The 8171-nt window shown below is 39.2% G+C and overlaps 1 protein-coding gene across 1 annotated transcript in view; it reads left to right on the plus strand.

Annotated features, from left to right (window-relative positions):
- The first annotated feature begins 2165 nt into the window (after nt 1–2165).
- Nucleotides 2166–8171, plus strand: part of LOC109955271 (ecto-NOX disulfide-thiol exchanger 2) — a 164845-nt gene continuing 158839 nt past the window's right edge. Inside the window, exon 1 of the mRNA XM_020591267.1 lies at nt 2166–2349. The gene's annotated coding sequence lies outside the window, so the exon portion shown is untranslated. The remainder of the gene's footprint in view (nt 2350–8171) is intronic.

The following is an 8171-nucleotide window of genomic DNA, read 5'->3' on the forward strand; positions in this document are numbered from 1 at the left end:
TGTTTAGTGACACAGAAGAAACAGATGTCAGCTGCAGGGCACATAGTGATTTCCAGGTAGACTAGTGCAAATAAAACAAGGAAGATAAATTTATGTTGAGTTGTCAAAACATGTCAAACATCATCATCCCTCAGGGGAAGAGGGGGCAAAATAAAAAAAACCCCAAAACATTCACTGTGCTGTATCTGGCTGTAAATGGTCAAAAACACTTAATGATGTGGGAGTGGAATGCATGCTGGCACATATGATAATCCCCGTGTAATGAGAATTCACTAGATATCACATGGCTTTGTTCATGCCCCAGCATTGCTGAAAGAGCTTAGCCACCAGAACAGTAACAACAAGACATGGAGTAAGAGATGGCCCACAACACAACTGAGAGCAATGTGAAATTACAGACCAAATGAAATAATTTGCTTATTTCTCTACTTTTGGATGATTAAATCAAGATATTTTCCAGGTGAAGGGCAAATTAATGCTGTCATCTAGCATTGGGGGTGAACTTTAAGTGGAGAAAGAGCAGGAAGAATCAGTTCTGAGCTATTTTAGTTAAAGAGTAGGATGTAGATAAACTAAGCCTCATAAATCGCAGGCCCACGGTGCGACAGGAACATAATAAAGAATGAAGAATGCGGATAAACATGTCACATAACCTAGATTTTTAGAGTCTGTGCTTTTTTTTAAATCTCAGATTTAATTCAGTGGCTTAGCTGTCATTAAACAGTGGGAAATGTCCTTAATTCCTTTACAATACTTAAGAAAAAGTAAAAAAAAAAAAAATTTAAAATATTCCATTACAAATAAAAGTCCAGCATTACAAATTCTACGTAAGTAAAAGTATATTAGAAGTACTGGTTGTGCAGAAACATGCCAGTTTTCAGCTAATGCCAATAAAAGTACAAGTATAAAGTAACGTATAAAGGAAATACTCAAGCAAATTAAATCAAAATTGTGCTTACTTAAGTAAATGTACTTAGTTACATTCCAACTCTGTCACTGCTGTACATTTAGTTTCACTACGGACAAATACAGACCTGTCAACAGGTGATGACAACCTGTAAGGGCAAGTCATGAAACTTTAAATTTCATCAAACTCATCTACATAATAGCCTTTTATTAATTTGAATAGGAAACCACAGAATAACTGCAGAAGAATTATGACAGCTGTAAAAGAGGATAATGACTTCTGATAAATGGATAGAAATTAGTCTTCTGGGTCTTTAAAAATAGCTGCAGTTAAAACTTGTAAAAAAGACGTGAGGTGCCAACTCCAGGAGGTTAAAATCATATTTTTTGTGTAATCAGTAAAAGGAAATTATCCACCCCCTTTTCTTTGAAATAAAATGAGGAATAAACCTGAATATATCCATGAGAGCCATAGCTGGAGTTGCTGGGAAGTTTCTTTACTGATAAACGTACAGGCTAATTGCCTGCAGCCCAGTCGCCATAGCCAAAAGAGACGACACAAATATCTGCATCCTTGATATGCTGTCAAAAGTGTCAGTCATTTTGGAGAATAAGACACTTTTTGTCATCAGGGATTGGATTATATTATTATTATTATTATTATAAAAAGCTAAAGAAATAAAGAAAAATGAATAAATCCTGCAAATCAAAAGATAGCTGTATGTATTAGCCCTGCATGCATGATGACAGACTCCCATCCAAGTTATAAAGAGTTTAGTCAAAATTTAGCTTTATGTTAAATTAACTTCAGGAAGGTCAACCTACAATTTTAGAATTTAAATAGAATACACTAATAAGCAAAGTATTTGATGAACTTCTGAGCTGAGAAGTGTATGTCAACACTACAATCCTACAGTAACATTATTTTACTAAACCAAAGGCATTAATTAATTGTAAAATTCAACAATAGTTAATTGTGATTAATTAGCTCATATTTACTCACTCAATGTAATGTAATGTAACAACAACAACAACAACAACAACAATAAGCCTATTGCTATTATAAGTAAAGGACAGGAATACCTCTTCAATAACTTGCATTATATTGCAGTGTAAAGATTATTGGTTTGTTGTTCATCATCCTGAGTTCTTGTAGTACACCTATAACTTATTATGAGTTATTATGGCAGCACTAAATTAAAAAGGACCTAAATATTTGGTGCATATTTTGTCGCGATTAAACGTCAACAGAAAGCACGTGTCAGCCTCCCGCTTGCCGTACTCGGCCCCGCCATTGTTTGGTAGATCTTGTTGCTAAGCGGGGGTTTGTCTGGATGTCCGGTCTGCACAAACAGCAGAAAGAAACTTCTAACTTTTCTGTGGACTTTTAGGAATTTTTTCAGCGGCATAGAAAGCACGAAAGAGGGCAGACGTCATTGCAAGGTACCTTAATATTTCCTCTTCGCTTTCCTCTGTCACTTCTGTCAACTGTAGTTAGCATTAGCTTCTGTCAGTGTTACTGCTTCTCCCTTAATACATCCATAAGTGCAACGGGAAGTTTACAAACGAGGCACTGTATGGTGAACTTTGTCTGCCTATTAGATATACAGAACGCGAATATTAGTGTCATCTAATGCCTTGTGTAATCACGAATCTGTTCTTGGTGACTTTTGCATATGTCACTTTTAACCTAGCAGACTTATTAACTTATTCCGATTGCCAATTTCCAGCACTATTTTAACAACGAAAGGCGTCACGGTAGCATTTTATAACACATGCCGAGCATTTGCAGTAATGATATTTATCTTTCGTCTGTATACATACAACTCATCATATTGCTGTTTAATCCTGAAGGTTCCTTTTTTAAAGGTTCCCGTTAATATCGTGTAAACGCTATGCATTTTGGGACACCCATAATTCTTAATGCCTTTTTGTAGCTTAGCTTTTGTAACTTCTAATTAATGTTACTGTAGTTTTTTGCTTGTTCGCCGTGTACCAAACCACTGACTCCATTCACTTAGAGGCATCTCGCAGTGTTCTTCCTGCATGAAAACAATGGAGTGAAGGTGCAGTTGTCACTGTGTTGTTATCCATCAGTGGAGAACAGCCTCTGTGCTGCAACACGAGTAGCTTGGAAAGCCATCATAATCCAAAACGCTGTACAGGATTAGACCTTTTGAAATAAAATAAACTGTGTGCAGAGTTATATTCTTCTCTCTGACAGTAATGACTGAGATGTTTAATAAATTGATCAGCATGTCTCATTTGTCAGTGCATCAGCATAATTATTACAAACATCCAGTTTTGGCATTTGTGAATAGGGAATCATAGAAGATAAGATCCACACTCTCCCTTATAAATGAATACATATTAGTCTCAAATACCACTGTTGTTGAGGCAACTTTTAATCTTGTCAAAGTCTGGAAAGTGTGGTTAACCTACTGCTTGGCTTTAGTTAAGGCTGACATTCGCCCACAGTACTGAGCCTTGACTGGGTCTATAGAGTGTAAAGACTAACTCTTTGCTGTCAGCCGAGATAAGGATCCAGGCTATTTTGGCCCATAAATGGCCCTGAGCTGGACCAACACGAGCCAGGTTGTCTCCAGAAAATAGTACAGTAAAATAAACCATTTTAGTACTTGGGCATTGCACCTACTAACTGACATGGTGCAGGAGGAATAAATAAATAAATATTGATGCGATTATGTTAACTAATCAATACTTTTATATGTCATTTTGTTAATTACTTTGTAGACTTAATGATTAATTGTTTAGTCTACAGAAAATGTGCAGCAAGTTCCTAGAGCCCAAGGTAATCTCTTCAAATTGCTTTTTTGTTCATCTGACAATCCAAACCCGAAGATAATCAATCAACAATATTACAAAACAGCTAAAAACAGAACCATTTTTACACTTGAGAGGCTGGAGACAGAGGTTAATTGTCATTTTTCTCGCACTAAACTATTATTTGAATTTCAGACTTGTTCTCATTTAAGTTGATAAACTAATTAATTAATCAACTAATGCTTCAGCACTGGCGACAAGAACTAGACTGGATATAGAGAATAGTTGGCAGTCAGTTTATTTAGTGCTATGCTGTTAAAGTTTGAGAAGCGCATTTGCTCTGTGTGGTAAGATGGTTTTATGAGTGCTGTGTGTGATAGGAAAATAAAAAGGATCACCATTGTGGTACTTATCTTAACACCAGCCTTTGAGGAGCGTACAAAAGTGGAAAGTTTGCTTCTAAAAATATGAAGGATCCTTACTGAAGATATGTTTGCAAATACATTCATTTTGAGAAAGGCTCATGATAAGGTGCATTTTTGGGGAGAGATTTTAAGGATTACTGAGTCGTTATTAGTAACCGAATGCCAGTTTTGTATGAGGTGTCATACAGATGTGAAGATCTAAGTCCAATAATGAGCTAAAGCATGTCCTCGCAGGTATAATCCTAAATCTTGACTCGACATTTTGCTAAGAGAGGCGCCGCAGGTAGCAAAGGTTAATCCTCCAATTGATTATAAATGGAGGATGCCATTTGCTCCGAGTCCCTCTCGTCAGAAATAAAACCAGAATATGGGCAAGAAAAATGGTGCTGGAGGTGCTTTATGCTTTTAATCAAACTAGTTAATTCAAATATAAGCAAAGTATGGGTTTCTATATGCTAGAGAGCTGTGGGCCAGTGTCAATGATGTTTAATTGAGTAGGGGTGTCACTTTTATAAAAAGTCAAGTTTAAAGGGAATTGAACTGACATGTACAGTAATTTGTTCAGAACTATTTTGAACACAATGGAAATAGTGTATATTCAGTCCACTAGTTTAGTTTACTGAGCAGTAAATGTCGTGTACATTTTCTGATGGTCCACAAGAATCTGTTTTTGTTTTTCTTTTTTACAATCAAACAAATATTTTTGAGTTTAAAATACTGTAAAAACACTGATGTAAACATGCAGCCTTGTATGTAATAATAGGTATCATAATTGTCATTTTTAAGCAGAACTGAAAAAACACATGAAACTCTCATCATTGATCTGTCAATAATTTTCTCAATCTTTAGTGTATGAAATATTAAACATATCATGGAAAAATTGCATCTACAGTTTGTGTGAGGCCACGATAATGTCGTCCGTTTGCTTGTTTCCAGAAATTTTAAGATCTTCAACTTGTTTTCATATATTAGAATGATTGATAATGAGCTATCATTAATCGCTAACTAATCTTCAGTTACAGCTCTACCTCACATTGTATGTAAGTGAAAATATTCATGAGTTCGTAGGTTGTCTTAGCTTTTTATTGCCTAATAAATATTAAGCAAAACTTTTGAGCGCTGATGAAATTGATTGCAGCCCCTGCTAACATAAATATTCTGAGACATTTTGGAGTTCAGTATTTCAAAAGGGAGCCCCATATCCACGATATTTCAATTCTTGTATTCTGATTTTCATGCGAAGGATAAGGTTCAGAAGTTTACCTGCCTCCTTCTACTTGGTCCTGATTTATTTAAGCAGTGATGAGGACTGCAGGACCAAGATGTAATAGGGGTGTCAATATTTGTCATGTCAGCAGGTTCTGCTTCATTAATTTCTTTGATTGATCCAGCATCCATGTGGTTCTATGACCTTGCTTTGCACAAATAAGAACTGCACCTATGCCATTGATGCCTGATCTACTGCCCTTTAGATTGATTTGTGCTTGACTTATTGAAGGCACAGGGCAGAGACAAATGTGACGCCAAAGTTGTGAGTGCAGAGGGGCTTCTACTTGTGTGAGGCCGCATTCAGACTGAGTTTCAAAGGTGTGAAAACATGCAGCCCTCTCCACTCATCTCTATGGGGGATTGTGTTCACTGCAGCCAACACCAGCACCACAAAATTACGGCAAATGGCCCCGCCCCAAGTTGTGGTTCAACTTTTGCTGCACCAGACGGTGGCATCATCTGGCAAAGGTGCTGCGTTGATCAGTCGTGTACAGAGATGATCGGAACATGAATGCGCACCGGAAGAAGGCTTTTGTTTAACATGTTGGCGTGAGCATTCACTGGTAATCACTCTTGGATTTGGGCCACAGTTACAAATGGACCATAATGATACACCGTGTTTTCGTTGGGATATTGAATGTTAAACAGTTTTTTTAATGTAAGAATTATTATAGGCAGTAAAAGACAACAATATGCAAGCACTGTAATGCTTGACCATTCAGATATCGGGGGCGATCGGGGACTTGGACGTCCACTGGAAGAAGACTTTTTTTTTTCCTTGTTAGCTTGAGCATTCACTGCTATTCAATGTTGAATTTGGGCCACAATTAACACACCATATTGATCCGGCATGCATTTTCATTGGTACTGGATGTTCAACTGTGTTTTTCTTATCAGTGTTGACGCACTGGTGGTAGAATTGGTGCTAAGGTAGATTAGGCCAACCAAAACACAACAGAAACTCAGGGCTGGAAACATGAATGAAGCCACCCACATGGTACATGCCTACATCACTCCTCCTGCAACCCCTCACCCCCCAACCAACGCCAGATCTCATGGTACGAGATCTCGTCACACCCTAATTGACCCATACAATTGCATGGAATAGATGTATACAGAGATGTTTATATTTGCCAGTCTACCTAATCTACATTGCGATGATAAATATGCATTCATAATTATGACCTTTAGGGCTGAGCTGTGGAATTATTGATGATGTAAAATAACCCTTCCTGCATGTCCTGTCTTTGTGGACACAAGGAGAAGTATGTCTGTTATTTCTTCCTGCGATCCTGATTCAGTTTATTAAAATGTATTACCATAACAGCACACCCACTTTCCACCATATGGTCAATATTTTTATTACTTGAAATTGCTGAGAGTAGTGGGCAGTCCCTCTGCTTTTCGAGCCCACATATAAAGTGGGCTTGATTATCAGAGTGCAGTGTTAGAGCAGCTGAAAGCTGAATATTAATGCGGTACACAGGTTAAATGCACATATGCCAGCTCTACAGTTTGATTTGATTAAATGTACAATTCTGCCATGTAGCATAACATGAAAGCTTAAAGTATTTGAGCGGTACACCTGCAAAACTAATGAGACATTTTGCAGGTGTACCACAGCTCTAGAGTTGTCAGGTCCGCTCGGCGCGACCTGCCTCTCTTTCTTTTTTTTCCTCTCCTGCGCTCCCTTTTTGTGGGATCAACGCCTCAGCTGTGTCGCATCGGGTAATTAGTGACTCGTGGGTCGGTTCGCACACCTGAGGCGTATTCCGGTGATTTGTTGGCTTCCTTATTTATACCTCTGGCAGATGCCTCGTCGTCGCCGGAGCACTGCGACATGTAATGGACAATACTTACCCTATGTAAGTTACAAATTTTGTGTTTGACCCGCATATTTTTAGACGTGTGTAAGATGCTACGCTGACAGTCTCTGTGCGTTTTGGCTTGACCTTATCACGCTAATTATGCGGTTAGCAACACAGAAATACATGCTTTGTCTTCCACGCTGACAGTCGCTGTGCTGTGGATTGCATTGTTTACGTTGGTTCTTTTTTGTTCACCTGTCCGTTCTCATCCTCCTGCTATCCTAGTTCCTGTCGTTAGTTTGTGTGTTTACCGTCCTGGTCTCCTAGTCATCACTGCCCTTCCCTTGTATGTATTATGGACCTGTTATGTTGTCATGTTATTTTCATTCCATTAAACCTCCTTTTTTGTACTAGTACCTGGGTCAGCCATCTTGAGTCCAACCCCAGTTCTCCGTCACCCTCCAGGTGAAGGGGACTAAACCTTAACAGAATGCTCCGGCCAACATTGGACTCAGCTGGCTCAGGTGCTAGCTTTCCCTCATCTTTATTCCCCAGCCATAGTATGAATCAGCCCCGGTCATTATTCACAGAAACTTACCTTAGCTCCCCAGAAACTCAGGACATCTACCAGCAACTCACTTACCATAAGTTTTCCCCTTTTTCTTTTCCTGAGGCTGCACCCAAGCCCTCACCTCCACAGACAGTTTTGCCCTCCATGCGCCTCGGTTCTTTTTTTTTTGTCTCCTGTCTCCGAGCCCACTCCAGTTCCCACCGGTTTTTCTTCCTCACCCTACACTGGTACTCGATTGGCCCTCTGTCCTGGTGGTCCTGGGGGAAGGTAGAGCAGGAGGGCCAACCGACACCAGTCACAGCCCCAGCACACCAAACCACCGCTGCTTCAAACTCCACAGCCCCAGCAGCCTGAGCCACGGCTACTGTGGCCTCCCCCGTCTCCACGGTTCCCGTCCCCCCCGCCGAG

This window comes from Monopterus albus, unplaced genomic scaffold (genome assembly GCF_001952655.1).
Source record: "Monopterus albus unplaced genomic scaffold, M_albus_1.0 scaffold2.1, whole genome shotgun sequence".
Classification (NCBI taxonomy): Eukaryota; Metazoa; Chordata; class Actinopteri; order Synbranchiformes; family Synbranchidae; genus Monopterus; species Monopterus albus.